We start from the raw sequence: 16,910 nt of genomic DNA, 5'->3' as shown, positions 1-16,910 counted from the left end.
TCCTATCACAGCCATTAAACTCTGTAACTGTTTTAAAGTCACCATTGGCCTCATGGTGAAATCCTTCCTCTCCTGCAACTGAGTTAGGAAGGACGCCTATATCTTTGTAGTGACTGCATGTATTGATACACCATCCAAAGTGTATTTATTAAATTCACTATGATCAAAGGGATATTCAATGTTTGCCTTATTTTTACCCATCTACCAATAGGTGCCCTTTGTGAGGCATTTGAAAACCTCCCAGGTCTTTGTGATTGAATATTTGTTTCACTGCTCAACTGTATGTGTGGGGTACAGAGATGAGGTAATCATTCCAAAATCATGTTAAACACTATTATTGCACACAGAGTTATTCCATGCAAGTTATTATGTGACTTGTGAAGCACATGTTTACTCTTGAACTTATTTAGGCTTGTCATAATAAAGGGGTTGAATAGTTATTGACTCAAGACATTTCAGCTTGTCCCTTTTAATTAATTTGGAAACATTTCTAAAAACATAATTCCACTTTGACATTATGGGATATTATTTGTAGGCCAGTGACAAAAAAAATCTCAATTTAATCAATGTTAAATTCAGGCTGTAACATGACAACATGTGGAAAAACTCAAGGGGTGTGAATACTTCCTGATGGCACTTTAACTGTCAGAGAGCAACACACAGTGTAGTTTATCTGTTATGTTGTGTTATGTATGATGTAAACCCATAAACCTGTTGGTTACACTTACAAATATAGCCTAGTACTAGTATGCTATGCCCATTGAGACATTTAGGTCATTTTCAAGGAGTATTCAAAACATTTGCAATTACCAATATGTAGCAGGAAATCTTGATTGCACTTTTAACCTCTTAAATGTAAAGTCCCCATATTTTTGGACCCTATTAGATTTGTTTTATTCAATTCAGTCTGGTATGAGAATGGTAGCCCCTATCTGCAAAGCAGGGTGTATGCGGAAAGCTGAGTATCTTGGCTATTGATTGGTGTCTTAATATCTTTTGTATGACTTACTACCATATATGGGCTTACGAATGAATAAGGGCAGGCAGAGCAGATTACCTCCTTTCTAGATGACTGCTACCTACATTCCGTTTAAGGTTGTGAAGCATAAACAAATTTAACACGGAATACGTTGATACACACCGAAAGCCGGGACTCCACAGATCATGATTATATGTTATTTGTCTGCCTGTGACCTAACATTATTGATCACCAGCCCCAAGAGTTAAAATTTTTATTTTACACATTGTTTTCACCAAACAGCGCACATCTTACAATGTAAGCTTCGTTTTGGTCTGTGTTTGAGCTATAGCTACTTCAAATTAATCCTTTGGTTGGTAGGAACAAATCTAGCCTATTGCCAATGTTATCTGATGATGTATGACTTAATAGCAACATCGAATGTCCAATGAGTGACTATATATTTGATGTTGCCCGCTTAAGCGCTGTAGGCATCTATTACACAGGGGGTTGGCTACTATGGCACCTTGACAGTCTTGTAGACAATGAGATAAGTTTTCCAGGGATATGCAGTTGACCTGGGTGGGACAAAGCAAGCCCTATAACTTATATGTAATGCGAACTATTGCTACCTAGCTTAGAAACAACTCATGACCACACCTGAAACCACTTACTAAATCATCTGTCCATTTATAGTTGTTAGGTCTATCAATCCCCTTTTTTTCTGATATTGTTCACATGTTGTGGAAGCCATCTGATGTGTTTCCAGCTCTGGGCATCAATAATTCACTTATAGCTTGTCAATGAAAGATGACTTTAAAAATAAAAAACTGAAAAAATATATTTTATGTGTGCTTGATCTTATGTATTCTGAACTATGTAACTGCTATCTATCTTCTGATCATTTCCTCCCAAGCTCCCAGATGTCTTCTTTCCAGATATACTAAGTGTCAGAATCATGTAATTACACATGAATAGTATTTACCTTGTGTATGTCAAATTAGGCGAAATAGCCTTGTATGAGTTGTACTACGCCCATTGAGACATTTATGTCATATTCAAGGGGTATTCAAAACATTTGCAATTACCAATATGTAGCAGGACATCTTGATTGCACTTTTAATTATAGGAGTGGGCCCATAGCAATGGCCCATGAACCATAGTGGGCTACAGCCTCAGCATTCGCTAATCATATCACACCATAGCCTACAATGTGACTATATCGAAATTACTGTATGACCAGACCAAAATGTTTCCAATCCATCGTATTATGTTAATGACAAAACTCTGATTGTGGACAATATTGAAGCGTTTAAAAATACACGCGATAGCTTTTTGTTGGACCATCCCCCAATGTGCGCGAGTGCTTTGCAGCTCCCCCTTGCTGCGTGCATCGTGATCTCGCAGATGCAGAGCCTCTTGCAGAAGAAGCAGGGTCACCTTCTGTCATTCCAAAAAGAGAGCTGATAAACATTTAGAATATATTTGGATAACACGCTTAGCCTACACCCTGGTAAGTCAGCCGTGCATGTTTGTCCATTGTTGGCGTTACATAGTGTCTGTCCATGGTTATATAACGCTAGGGCAACACAGGGATGAAGGAATCTCTCGCATGGTTCCTTCCCATACATTTTTCTCGACCACGTCAGATTGCAATCCAGTGTGTTTTCGATCTCTAAACGACGTATTCTTCATAAATATGAAATGAATACTCTAATGTATTGTTGTCAAGACCTTGATATAGCCTATTTTATGCCAGGTATGTTGTTATTTTGTATGTTGTAGACTGTTTTATGTTTCACATGTCATTTCAAAAATGTGGTTGTGCTAAATTGTAACATATTTGGCAATTGTCTTATTGCTTTAGGCTACGTGAATGTTTTTTTTATTTCAATTTTTTATTTCATGAGATTCTACGAGAGATGATGTTTTCCACCAAGCAGATGTTTTCCTCTGATCACATACTGTCACTATTAAGTTATATTGCCTGGTTATTCCTGAGTTTTGACCTTATATGGGCTATATAGGCTCATGTTTTCCTTGAGAAATTGAAGCATGGCTAAGCGTTTTCTGGGGGTAATTGTAACAATGTAACCTAACCTGTGTATGAATAGAGATCGAATATAATGACTTTAGGATAAAAGACTACAGGCTATCGGCCGCAGATGCTATCACCACACGCCCTTAAGAAAACAGACTGACCAAGGTTGTGAGATTGACGTTTATGCCCCCTCCTAGCACGAACAGTGATAGGAACTAGACAATTGAGGTAGCCTGGACGAATAAGCAAGGTCGCAACGATGCTTCTGGAAACTATTTAATAAAGCAGTCGACCAACGATGAATAGTAGTCTATATTTATTGTTTAGTAGGCTATCAGGTGCAACATTTGTAATATGTAATGCCAGAAAATCGTAATGCAGAATAGGGTATGAATAGGGTATTGAATACTAATGAGGGCATTCCGGTCTGCTGTTATGTAATAGCCTGTCATAACACAGTGCCATCGTTACTCTATCGTCATTGTTTTTCTCGGTGGAAGCACTGCTGCTCGCCTCACGTATCAATAACATTATTGCCATTGATGGAATTGTATTTCCTATCGTGTGTCTTAAGGAAATATATCTCAGCACAGTCAAAACAGAAGATAGTCTAGTAGAATGCACATACCTAAACATTTATGCAGTTTGGAGATGTTTATATCATTAGTGATTCTTCTGCACCACTAGTGATGGCTGTAGGAGGTAGCCAGTTCCCAGTTGTAGGCTGTGTGTTAAGGTGTTGAATAAGGGGATGTTAGGCCCTTTAGAGAAACGGGTTGTTTATGCCTCGCTCATCAGGGTGTCAACACTGTCCATGAGGGGATTGACTGCCTCAGCATAGTTTATTGATGCTGAGGAAGGGAAGGTAGCCTATTACCGCCATCTGTTCTGTCCGTTGTCTCTTGGGAGCTGTCCATGGTGCTGAAATTGAGCTCTGGTGGACCGCACTGTCTGTAAGCCTGTCAGCAAAGGTGCCAGTGCCCCTGAGTGAACGAGATGTGGCTGCAGAGGAGGGAGAGGATGGACATAATGCAGTGAGGGGAATAATCCAATTGTAGTGCGCCATAAGCAGTTGTAGCGGGTTTTCTTTTAATTAGCTGACTCAATGCACTCTCCTATACCTTGGAGTGGAGTCTTTCAACAGGAACCATTCAATATCAGTTTACTAAAATGAATCTCTCTTGTTGATTGAAACTGAGTCCATGCTTGGATTAATCTGGAATATTTTCTTTATTCATTATGCATTGCAAAAACACACTTGCAGTGTTCCAAGTGCCCACACAATCTCTTGGAGGGAAAGCTAGTGTAAAGTTGGCACCAACATTCAAAGAGGTCATGCACTGCATCCAAGTCTCTTGACATAAACTGTGTCCTGCCTTCACCCATTTGTTTGTTCTCACAGACAATGTCAGTTTGTCACTGATCTTGGATTAGTTGAGATTCTCTGTGTCATGTCTGTTAATCTCTTGTGGGCAGACTACATATGACCAATTACGTGATACTTTAGTTCTTGGTTAACCAAAATTACATGTCTGTGGGTGACATGCTCAGTTCCTATAACTTCCTAAAATGGAAGCAGACAGGGAAGCCTCCATAGTGACATGATTCAAAAGCAAACTGCTACAAGTGCCATGTGTGCCCAGTGCCCATCATGCAATATGATTCATCTGGAAAATATGTCTATGCATCTCTGTTGTGATGGAAGAAGGCGTTAATAAAAGTGGGGCACCGGCCCTCAACACAAAGCTTGTCAGAGGCAAACACAACTGCCATTGATTTCTGGGCAATTAGTTAGAATTATAATATCTGCACAATTCACATGGTTATTGCATCCCGGTAGGCCCTTCTAACCTTTGTCTGTTTTCCCTAGCTTACACTATTATCTTCAATAGCCTACATTATTTAATATTTGAGATTCTTCAAAGAAGCCACCCTTTGCCTTGATGACAGCTTTGCACACTCTTGGAATTCTCTCAACCAGGTTCATGACGTAGTCACCTGGAATGCATTTCAATTAACAGGTGTGCCTTGTTAAAATTGTATTTGTGGAATTTATTTCCTTAATGCGTTTGAGCCAATCAGTTGTGTTGTGACAAGGTAGGGGTGGTATACAGAAGGTAGACCTATTTGGTAAAAAAACAAGTCTTTATTATGGCAAGAACAGCTCAAATAAGCAAAGAGAAACGACAGTCCATCATTACTTTAAGACATTAAATTCAGTCAATGCGGAACAATTCAAGAACTTTGAAAGTTTCTTCAAGTGCAGTCGCAAAAACAATCAAGCGCTATGATGAAACTGGCTCTCATGAGGACCACCACAGGAAAGGAAGATCCAGAGTTACCTCTGCTACAGAGGATAAGTTCATTAGAGTTAACTGCACCTTAGATTGTAGCCCAAAGAAATGCTTCACAGAGTTCAAGTAACAGACACATCTCAACATCAAATGTTCAGAGGAGACTGTGTGGCCTTCATGGCCTTCATGTTCCAATTGCTGCAAAGAAACCACTAGTAAAGGACACCAATAAGAAGAAAAGACTTGCTTGGGCCAAGAAACACGAGCAATGGACAATAGACCGGTGGAAATCTGTTATCTGGTCTGATGAGTCCAAATTTTGGTTCCAACCGCCCTTGTCTTTGTGAGAAGCAGAGTATGTGAACGGATGATCTCTGCATGTGTGGTTTCCACCGTGAAGCATGGAGGAGGTGTGATGGTGTGGGGGTGCTTTGCTGGTGACACTGTCTGTGTTTTATTTAAAATTCAAGGCACACTTAACCAGCATGGCTACCACAGCATTCTGCAGCGATACACCATCCCATCTGATTTGCGCTTAGTGGGACTATCATTTGTTTTTCAACTGGACAATGACCCAAAACACACCTCCAGGCTGTGTAAGGGCTATTTGATCAAGAAGGAGAGTGATGGAGTGCTGCATCAGATGACCTGGCCTCCAGAGTGAAGGAAAAGCAGCCAACAAGGGCTTAGCATATGTGGGAACTCCTTCAAGACTGTTGGAAAAGCATTCCTCATGAAGCTGGTTGAGAGAATGCCAAGAGTGTGCAAAGCTGTCATCAAGGCAAAGGGTGGCTACTTTGAAGAATCTAAAATATAAAATATATTTTGATTTGTTTAACACTTTTTTGGTTACTACATGATTCCATATATGTTATTTAATAGTTTTGCTGTCTTCACTATTATTCTACAATGTAGAAAATAGTTTTTTTTTTAAATAAAGAAAAACCCTTGAATGAGTAGGTGTGTCCAAACTTTTGACTGGTACTGTATGTATGTGAGTTTTATCCACAATCACATTTGTGGGTTGTTTTGTATGTCCAGTGCTTGACTTAGACAAGAGTTCACCGGAGCTGAGTACCGGCATCTCAAATGTTCTACTGCTTGAGCTCCTGTTCCTCTTGTAGAAAATTATCTCAAAAGTATTGTGGAGCTCCTGCACCTAAATATAAACAGTACCGGCACCGAAAATGAGTATCGGCACTTATTTCAGTCCAAGTCAAGCACTGTGTAGGTAGGTATAATAACATGCTTCACTTTTCTTGCTTCTCAGTGTGGTTGTGGAAACTGCTGCTGCTTAGAGCCTGAAAGTTTGTATTTTAGCATTCGATTATGATTTGTGCTCATGCATCCAAACGGCTCTGTCACTGTAGTTATCATCCAGAGCAGTGGTATTCAAGCTTTTTCAGCAAGGACCCAATTCTTTTTACCATAACTTTTGGGGACACAATTTTTCCCCTAAAAAAATACTTGCGACCCCACCACAAATCTAATGACACAATCGGTAAATACATTTAAAAAAACTTTTTACATCAACAAATAACCTTCAATTCATTGCATTTATATCTCTTATCAAAATGAAACGAAACCAATAACTACATTTACATCTTTCTCAAAAACTTTTGTATATTGTCCAATACACACATTTTGTTCCTAAAAAAATGACATGATTTTGTGTACATTTTGGCGACCCCACTGCAGGTCCCCCCTGACCCTGACTTTGAATGCCACTGATCCAGAGAGTAATGGAATGCTCTTTAATTCTGCAGCTAGTGACCGGTCTGTCAGAAGGAAAGCAGTGGGAATAGATAGCAAGCTTAATCACAACAGAGGAAGCTAACCATAATAGAATAGGGCACTCTATGTAGTTTTTAATCCCCCTCCTCCTCTTCAGTGTTTATCTGTTTTTTATGTGTTGAAACAAAACTGAGGATGAACAAATATAGCTTTGTGGAAACATGGAAGATTACATCACATTGTATTTCTGAGATGTGTCATTTGAAATTTGATATCAGATTTGCAAATTGGCTGTAAACGACAACAACTTTGTATGGTCAGTGCAACATTTTGGCAACAATGTTATCTAACACCCAGCAGGTAGCCTAGTGGTAAGATCTTTGGGCTAGTAACTCCAAGGTTGCTAGTTCAAATCCCTAAGCCGACATGGGATCCGACATGGGATATGCACTTTTCACACAACACACTTGTATAGGTTACATGGTTGTACAAGTGTGAAACAGGACAAATATAAACACAATGTTGGGTTTGTTTGCCTACAGAATAACAGATGACCAGCCTCCATTAATATAAAACATTGGATGATCCTCAAAGATTGAACCTTGTTTTCATGAAGAGGTTGTTGCGGTGACTATATCACGATTAAGAGCAAAGGGCCGGTGGTGCTTTAACAAACAGTATTATTAATATTATTTTTTTACATTGAAATTTGAGTATTTTAGCAGATGCTCTTATAGTGAGTGGATACATTTTTGTTTATAAAACAAAACAGTATTATCAGCGTTTCAGTGACATTAGAATGGACAGCGACCATTCAGACAGATTCCGCACCTAAACAGCGACCGTTTTCTCTCATAGGTTCTGCTCCGAGGAAATCCCTAGCAAGATAATGGGGAGTAGGTCACAGGAGGTTGGTGGCACCTTCATTTGGGAGAACGGGCTCGTGGTAATGACTGGAGTGGGATAATTGGAATAGTATCAAATACACCAAACACATGGCTTCCATCCATTATTATGAGTCATCCTACCCTCAGCAGCCTCCATTCGAGTTGGCCTATCTAGGAAGCTGGGAGCTTGGATGGCGAATGGCTCCTCTGAAAACTACTACTAACCTGATTCAGCCATATTGACTTTTCCAACCAAATGTTAGGAAGCCTTACTCATGTCTCAGTCAAATTATCCAGTGATTCATAAAACACAACACATTCACTTTCTGTGGGAAGCCCGGTACACTGACATTATATTTGCCTTCACATTTGCCATGACTCACAGGCACCCTTGTCTCTCTAGTAATCCAAAATTAAAGTTCCAAAAGTGGAACAAGAAATTGCACTATTAACTATTATGATGTTATTAACTATTTTTATTTTCAAATGCAAAATCTTCCAATGTAGATTTACTTATCAAATACACTTGTTTGTCTTTTACTCAGATTAGGAAATCTGTTGCCAAGGTAACAACTTTTGGTTTGATCAGTTGATGTTCACTTCAGATCTCATTAGTTGAAATACAAGAGGGAGAGAGAGAGCTCCTGCTCCTCTGGAGCGAGAGGCCTTATTATTAAAGGTGCAATATGCAGAAATCACTCTACCATTTCCTGGTTGCTAAAATTCTAATAGTTTGCCTAATTTCAGTTTATGTAAAAAAAATTAAAAAAAACAAGCTAGTGTAGAGAATCATTGTACCTGTAACGAGTGCGCTAAGAGTCGGGAAGCAAGTTCAGGGAGAGACACAAGCAACGCACCGACATGAAAACAGAGTCAATAACACCTGAGGAAAGAACCAAGGGGAGTGACAGATACAGGGAAGAAAATCAAGGAGGTGATGGAGTCCAGGTGATTGTCATGAGGTGCAGGTGCTCGAGACGACAGTGACAGGTGTGCGGGATAATCAGCAGCCTGATGACCTAGAGGCCGGAGAGGGAGTATATGTATACTTGATATTTTCATCTGTTTGAAGCTGGTGTACAAAACCGAAAGTAAAAGACACAAAAACTAAACTTAAGAACTGGAATCATAGTGCACATCGAACAGATCTACCACTTCTTAGACTTGCTTTCAAATGAGAACTCACATTTCTTTGTGAATTTGGTCCGGTCATCCAAAAAGTTACATGTTGCAGCTTCAAACCCGGGGCGACAGGTAGCCTAGTGGTTTGAGTGTGGGGCCAGTAACTGAAAGGTTGCTGGATTGAATCCCCAAGATGACAAGGTAAAAATCTGTCATTCTGCCCCTGAACAAGGCAGTTAACCCACTGTTCCCCCGTAGGCCGTCATTATAAATAAGTATTTGTTCTTAACTGACTTGCCTAGTTAAATAAAGGTTACATTTTTATTTGATTTGATTTTAAAAGCCACGGTAGTGGTGACCTTTCACAGGACAGGCATGCTGTTATTGAGTGTCTATCTTGTTACAGCTCTCATATTTGTCGCATACAAACTGTGTATACCTAACATTAGGAACACCCCCACCCCCCTTTTGCCCTCAGAATAGCCTCAATGTGTTGGAGAACAGACTCCAAGGTGTTGAAAGCGTTCCACAGGGATGATGGCCCAGGTTCACTCCAATGCATCCCACAGTTGTGTCAAGTTGGCTGGATGTCCTTTGGATGGTGGTACACACAAGAAACTTTTGAGCATGGAAAAACCCAGCAGTATTGCCATTCTTGAGACAAACTGGTGTACCTGGCACCTACTACAATACCCCATTCAAAGGAACTTAAATCTTTTGTCTTGCCTATTCACCCTCTGAATGGCACACATACACAATCCTTGTCTCAATTGTCTCAAAGCTTAAAAATCCTTCTTCAACCTGTCTCCTCCCATTCATCTACATTGATTGAACTGGATTTACCAAGTGACATCAATAAGGGATCAAATCAAATCAAATCAAATCAAATTTTATTTGTCACATACACATGGTTAGCAGATGTTAATGCGAGTGTAGCGAAATGCTTGTGCTTCTAGTTCCGACAATGCAGTAATAACGAACAAGTAATCTAACTAACAATTCCAAAAAAAAACTACTGTCTTATACACAGTGTAAGGGGATAAAGAATATGTACATAAGGATATATGAATGAGTGATGGTACAGAGCAGCATAGGCAAGATACAGTAGATGATATCGAGTACAGTATATACATATGAGATGAGTATGTAAACGAAGTGGCATAGTTAAAGTGGCTAGTGATACATGTATTACATAAGGATGCAGTCGATGATATAGAGTACAGTATCTACGTATGCATATGAGATGAATAATGTAGGGTAAGTAACATTATATAAGGTAGCATTGTTTAAAGTGGCTAGTGATATATTTACATCATTTCCCATCAATTCCCATGATTAAAGTGGCTGGAGTAGAGTCAGTGTCATTGACAGTGTGTTGGCAGTAGCCACTCAATGTTAGTGGTGGCTGTTTAACAGTCTGATGGCCTTGAGATAGAAGCTGTTTTTCAGTCTCTCGGTCCCAGCTTTGATGCACCTGTACTGACCTCGCCTTCTGGATGACAGCGGGGTGAACAGGCAGTGGCTCGGGTGGTTGATGTCCTTGATGATCTTTATGGCCTTCCTGTAGCATCGGGTGGTGTAGGTGTCCTGGAGGGCAGGTAGTTTGCCCCCGGTGATGCGTTGTGCAGACCTCACTACCCTCTGGAGAGCCTTACGGTTGAGGGCGGTGCAGTTGCCATACCAGGCGGTGATACAGCCCGCCAGGATGCTCTCGATTGTGCATCTGTAGAAGTTTGTGAGTGCTTTTGGTGACAAGCCGAATTTCTTCAGCCTCCTGAGGTTGAAGAGGCGCTGCTGCGCCTTCCTCACGATGCTGTCTGTGTGAGTGGACCAATTCAGTTTGTCTGTGATGTGTATGCCGAGGAACTTAAAACTTGCTACCCTCTCCACTACTGTTCCATCGATGTGGATGGGGGGGTGTTCCCTCTGCTGTTTCCTGAAGTCCACAATCATCTCCTTAGTTTTGTTGACGTTGAGTGTGAGGTTATATTCCTGACACCACACTCCGAGGGCCCTCACCTCCTCCCTGTAGGCCGTCTCGTCGTTGTTGGTAATCAAGCCTACCACTGTTGTGTCGTCCGCAAACTTGATGATTGAGTTGGAGGTGTGCGTGGCCACGCAGTCATGGGTGAACAGGGAGTACAGGAGAGGGCTCAGAACGCACCCTTGTGGGGCCCCAGTGTTGAGGATCAGCGGGGAGGAGATGTTGTTGCCTACCCTCACCACCTGGGGGCGGCCCGTCAGGAAGTCCAGTACCCAGTTGCACAGGGCGGGGTCGAGACCCAGGGTCTCGAGCTTGATGACGAGCTTGGAGGGAACTATGGTGTTGAATGCCGAGCTGTAGTCGATGAACAGCATTCTCACATAGGTATTCCTCTTGTCCAGATGGGTTAGGGCAGTGTGCAGTGTGGTTGAGATTGCATCGTCTGTGGACCTATTTGGGCGGTAAGAAAATTGGAGTGGGTCAAGGGTGTCAGGTAGGGTGGAGGTGATATGGTCCTTGACTAGTCTCTCAAATCACTTCATGATGACGGATGTGAGTGCTACGGGCGGTAGTCGTTTAGCTCAGTTACCTTAGCTTTCTTGGGAACAGGAACAATGGTGGCCCTCTTGAAGCATGTGGGAACAGCAGACTGGTATAGGGATTGGTTGAATATGTCCGTAAACACACCGGCCAGCTGGTCTGCGCATGCTCTGAGGGCGCGGCTGGGGATGCCGTCTGGGCCTGCAGCCTTGCGAGGGTTAACACGTTTAAATGTCTTACTCACTTCGGCTGCAGTGAAGGAGAGACCGCATGTTTTCGTTGCAGGCCGTGTCAGTGGCACTGTATTGTCCTCAAAGCGGGCAAAAAAGTTATTTAGTCTGCCTGGGAGCAAGACATCCTGGTCCGTGACTGGGCTGGGTTTCTTCCTGTAGTCTGTGATTGACTGTAGACCCATAGATCATAGCTTTCACCTGGGCTCACCTGGGCTGTCTATGTCATGAAAGAGTAGGTGTTCTTAATGTTTTGTGCGTAATATAATGTGTGTGGACATGACCTATGTGATAGTGTTACCAAGAGAGAAGCTCTTGGATGGTGCGGGTCCAAGGGGTCCCACCGTGAGAGCCAATCTGTTAGTGGGAGGTGATAGTCATTTGTTGTTGCTGTGACTGTATGGAGTCCTGTTCTCAGAGCAGGCAGTGGTGTCTGACAACCTGTGAAAGTGGAAGAGGGAAAGGAGGGAATGTGAGAACGGTGAGTCTGAAGGATAGCCCGGCTGTCTTATCTCTCCAGGCTGCGGGAAGAACAGGAAGGAAGTAATAATGTGATATCTCCCTTTATTGGCTGGGATGAAGCCTTTACCAATAGGTAGCTGAGGAACAGCTAATAATCATTATTCTCTTGTCTGTGCTTAAGACAAAATGCTTTATCTTCCAACCTCTGACATTTTATCTTAACATGATCGTTGGCCATTGTGAAAAATATGACAATGATTCAGCTTCAGCCCCAGCCTGTAGGGATGGACTGGATGACTCAGCTTCAGCCCCAGCCTGCAGGGATGGACTGGACTGACTCAGCTTCAGCCCTCGCCTGCAGGGATGGACTGGATGACTCAGCCCCAGCCTGCAGGGATGGACTGAACCAGCTTCAGCCCCAGCCTGCAGGGATGGACTGACTCAGCTTCAGCCCCCACCTGCAGGGATGGACTGACTCAGCTTCAGCCCCCGCCTGCAGGGATGGACTGGATGACTCAGCTTCAGCCCCAGCCTGCAGGGATGGACTGGATGACCCAGCTTCAGCCCCAGCCTGCAGGGATGGACTGGATGACCCAGCTTCAGCCCCAGCCTCAAGGGATGGACTGACTCAGTGTGTCATACAAGTGGCTTCCCATAATGGCGACCTACATGGCCTGTTTGTCTCACCTATATGGCCTGTCTGTCACGTTCAATGATCAGCATTTTCTCCTAGCTTTGGTTTGTTTATTTTATTTCATTTTGGATGGGTGGTAATCAAGGATGTATATAAACACATTTGTTTATGGTGGTAATACTGTAACCACCCAGGGTTGGTTACCCACTGAAGGGTTGGGTTTCAGGTGTGTCATTCTGAACACTAGGGGTTGTATTCCTCATTAACGTAGGCCTCACCATTTGAACTGGTCAGCATTTGAGGTGTATCTGTTTGCATATGTGTGCATTAGCTTCACTTCAAATGTTCCAGATATGTTCCCATAATGTAATGTTGCCTTTGTGTGTCCTCAGTTCAGAGTGAGAGGCATGAGCAGCCTATATGTGTGTGAATGTGGGGTTTTCATAGTGATGCTCACACTGACATTGTATATCAGAGGCAGTGTCTCTTTAAATGTTTGATCAACTGTGCTGCTGAGAATCCTGGCTACAGTCGGTTCCCTCTCACTAGGTCTGTGTGGGATGCATATGGAGTGGTATGATATCAGAGGCACTGCATATTTTTATAGTCTCATAATTCCTTGTCCCAGAAGGTTCCTGGCCTGCCACAGAGTCAAACACAGAGACTGTGTCCTCCAAAATGTAAGTAAGCAGACTAGACATGCAGTCACACATTAGAGAGGAACATGGAGGGCACAATGGAGATATAATGGGCTGTGTTACCCTTTTAAAGGATTTGTAACTCATGGCTCCACAGTCAAGGAGGAGCAATTGGAGGGTATGGGTTTACTGTTGTAGCTACCAAAATGACTGTTATCGGCTTCAAAGTGGCACTTTGAAAACTTTGCCTCTCTGTTTCAGGAACAATTAGAATTTACTCCAGGGAGCTGAATATGACTTTAACAAAAACAGCTAAATGCATTTCTACAGTTTTGCTAACATGCATGGAAAGAGTGTGAGTGTAGGAGAGTGAAGAAAATATCATGGTTACTAACAATTCTTGTGTTGGTGAATTATAAGAGCTGGTTGTTGGCTCAGATCCATAGACTGTCCGTCCCATCTTCTGTGCTGTGTCTGGTGGTCATATGTTTGGCCAAGGAGACACACTGCCATCTTATCTTCCACATGCTGAATCATGGTCAGATCAGTTTTATTCAAATAAGACTGCAGAAAATAGAGGGCATCCGCGACACGTATCCCTGAACCTGTCTCTCTGTCTGTCTCTCTGTGTAGGTGACCTCCTGTAAAGGACAGCAGCTCTCTCCAGGGTTTATGGAAACCTGATTTCTCATCCGGCGGTGAAGGTGAGTCTTCAACCTTGTCCTCTTTGTCTAATTCTCTGTAGGATTTACTATGATTGTCTGTTTACATGGGATAGCACTGCAATGGTCATCAGGCTTCTCAGAGGAACCACATGTTGTTGGCTGTAGTTTAGTCTCTGAGGCATTGTTCTAATGTCCGTTTGGATCATGAATCTTTAACTAAGTAAGCACTCCCATTGGGCTAATAAAAAGCACATCAGCAACCCCACTAATATTTCATGAGGATGTCATTCCGTTACAGCCCCGGGGTCACTGGGGGTTTCCTGTAAAAGGGCACTGCACTCAGATAAACATCCATTCTATTTCCTGTCCATTCTATTCCATCCAATGTAACCTGTGACATACAGTAAATACTTACCTATGTCCACATACCCTAGACCTTCTCTGACTTGTTCTTGGTGTCCTCTAGTATTTAACCTTTCATTCCAAATTTGGTCTCACCTGGTCTATGGATTGCAGTTCAATCCTTTACTGCTGACTTCCCCTTGAAGTTTTGCTGGCAAAGTAAATGATAAAATCACAAGCGCTTTCATCATATCTCCTAAAATAGCACATACACTGTCAAACAATAATTCTGGAATAATTACAGAGTTTCTTGTTTGATCACTTCCTCTTTGTGGTCTGTAAAAGAGCACCTTCCTTCCCACTCCCGGGAGGTGATGAGAGGAGGCTGTGTTTGGTTAGCACAGACATGTTGTTTGCATATGCAATATGCAGGGTTGTTAGAGTGGATTCTCTGCTCATCATCAACACATCATGGCCCGGATCTGTGGGTCTACTCTACTCCGGGAAGCACAGCTGTCTGGGCTGGGGAATAGAAGGGAGCTGCATGGGAGCAAACTGGAGCCTAGAACAAACACAGGGGACCTAACCTGCACACTCCAAACCACTCAAATATAATAAAATAAAATAAAAATGGGAAAATAGGGACTCCAGGAATTGTGTGTGTGCATGTACAGTACATGCATGAAGTCCTGTAAATCAATAGCGTGCGATCCATCAAATGCACAAACTGCAAGAATGAAAATAGTTAGTCAGGTTACACATTGTTCTTTTGTAGTCATAATGCATACACTGACTGTACGCGATAGTCAGATTAACCTTCATCAACCAAGACCTTAGACCTTAAAGTGACTGATCTCTCTGTGGACTTAAGAGTTGTGTATTAATAGAAGCATAAGATGCTTATGGTCTGCACATTTAGACAGAGCTCCTGTCTTTGTATCTCAACTGTCAGGCATGGTTGGTCATGTCTGTTTGGTGCTGCTCATATACTGCCTTGATTGACTTGAGGTTGTGATACGACCAAACCCGTAGTAGACCCTGTACACTTTGCTCTGTATGTATGCATCTGCTAAACTCTCTCTGACACTTCTAGACTCTCTCTGACACACCATAATCATTGTAGTAAGGTAGTTATGTAGGTGTTATGTATAGGTGTTACAAAGGCTAAGCTGTAGATTAATGTCAGTAGTTTAGACGCGGTGTTAGATAGCATGTAGATTAATGTCAGTAGTTAGCATGTAGATTAATGTCAGTAGTTAGCATGTAGATTAATGTCAGTAGTTAGCATGTAGATTAATGTCAGTAGTTAGCATGTAGATTAATGTCAGTAGTTAGCATGTAGATTAATGTCAGTAGTTTAGACATGGTTTTTAGATAGCATGTAGATTAATGTCAGTAGTTAGCATGTAGATTAATGTCAGCAGTTAGCATGTAGATTATTGTCAGTAGTTTAGACATGGTTTTAGATAGCATGTAGATTAATGTCAGTAGTTTAGACATGGTTTTAGATAGCATGTAGATTAATGTCAGTAGTTAGCATGTAGATTAATGTCAGCAGTTAGCATGTAGATTAATGTCAGTAGTTTAGACATGGTTTTAAATAGCATGTAGATTGTCAGTAGTTTAAACACGGTGTTAGATAGCATGTAGATTAATGTCAGTAGGTAGACATGGTGTTATATAGCATGTAGATTAATGTCAGTCATCATTAGTCCTTCTGAAAAAAAAACAAATTAATTAGAAAAGTCAAATCAATTAAATTAAAAAATTAAAAAATTAATTGAAAATAGGGCTTCTGTCGTTTTATTTTTACCCTCCATTTACATCAAGTTATTTTAACATTTATTTGTTTTGCAGACACACTAATCCAGAGCAAGTTACAGTTAGTGCATTCATCTAATAGCTAGTTGAGACAACCACATATCACAATCGTAGTAAGCACATTTTTCCTCAATAAAGAAGTAATCAGCAAAGTCAGTGCCAGTAGGAAAAGAAGAAGGGGGGGCTAAGACTGAGATGTCTTATTTAAGATACTCTTTGAATAGGTAGGGTCTCAGATGTTTTTGGAAGATGGACAGGGACTCCGTTGACACACCGTGTCTGTGATCATTCTAGATTAACATGGGATTATTGTGAGAGTGTGTCAAGGTATGTAATGTCTCTACTTGGTTATCACAACGTCAATTTGCACCTCAGTGCTGTTAACCATCCATCATGTATGTATTCCACAAACATTTTTATTCTCTATATCCTCTTATTACAGACATGTATTCAGGTTATTAAGACCTATTGAAGCCAGGGGAACATTTGAGAGAAGGTGGGAACTCTGAGAACAAAATGGAGAAATTCTCTATTGAAGCTGTCTGACTTAGAATGAAT

General features: G+C 41.6%; 1 protein-coding gene across 2 annotated transcripts in view; it reads left to right on the top strand.

The window, feature by feature from the left end:
• The first annotated feature begins 2,351 nt into the window (after positions 1-2,351).
• Positions 2,352-16,910, top strand: part of LOC112216124 (protein kinase C and casein kinase substrate in neurons protein 1) — a 47,138-nt gene continuing 32,579 nt past the window's right edge. For both annotated transcript variants that reach the window (XM_024375854.2, XM_024375852.2), the window contains exons 1-2: positions 2,352-2,471; positions 14,158-14,228. The gene's annotated coding sequence lies outside the window, so the exon portion shown is untranslated. The remainder of the gene's footprint in view (positions 2,472-14,157; positions 14,229-16,910) is intronic.

The sequence above is a fragment of the Oncorhynchus tshawytscha genome, linkage group LG16, assembly GCF_018296145.1.
Source record: "Oncorhynchus tshawytscha isolate Ot180627B linkage group LG16, Otsh_v2.0, whole genome shotgun sequence".
In the NCBI taxonomy this organism is placed as follows: domain Eukaryota; kingdom Metazoa; phylum Chordata; class Actinopteri; order Salmoniformes; family Salmonidae; genus Oncorhynchus; species Oncorhynchus tshawytscha.
Note: the sequence above shows the minus strand (reverse complement) of the source record. Positions and strands in the feature narration are given on the sequence as shown.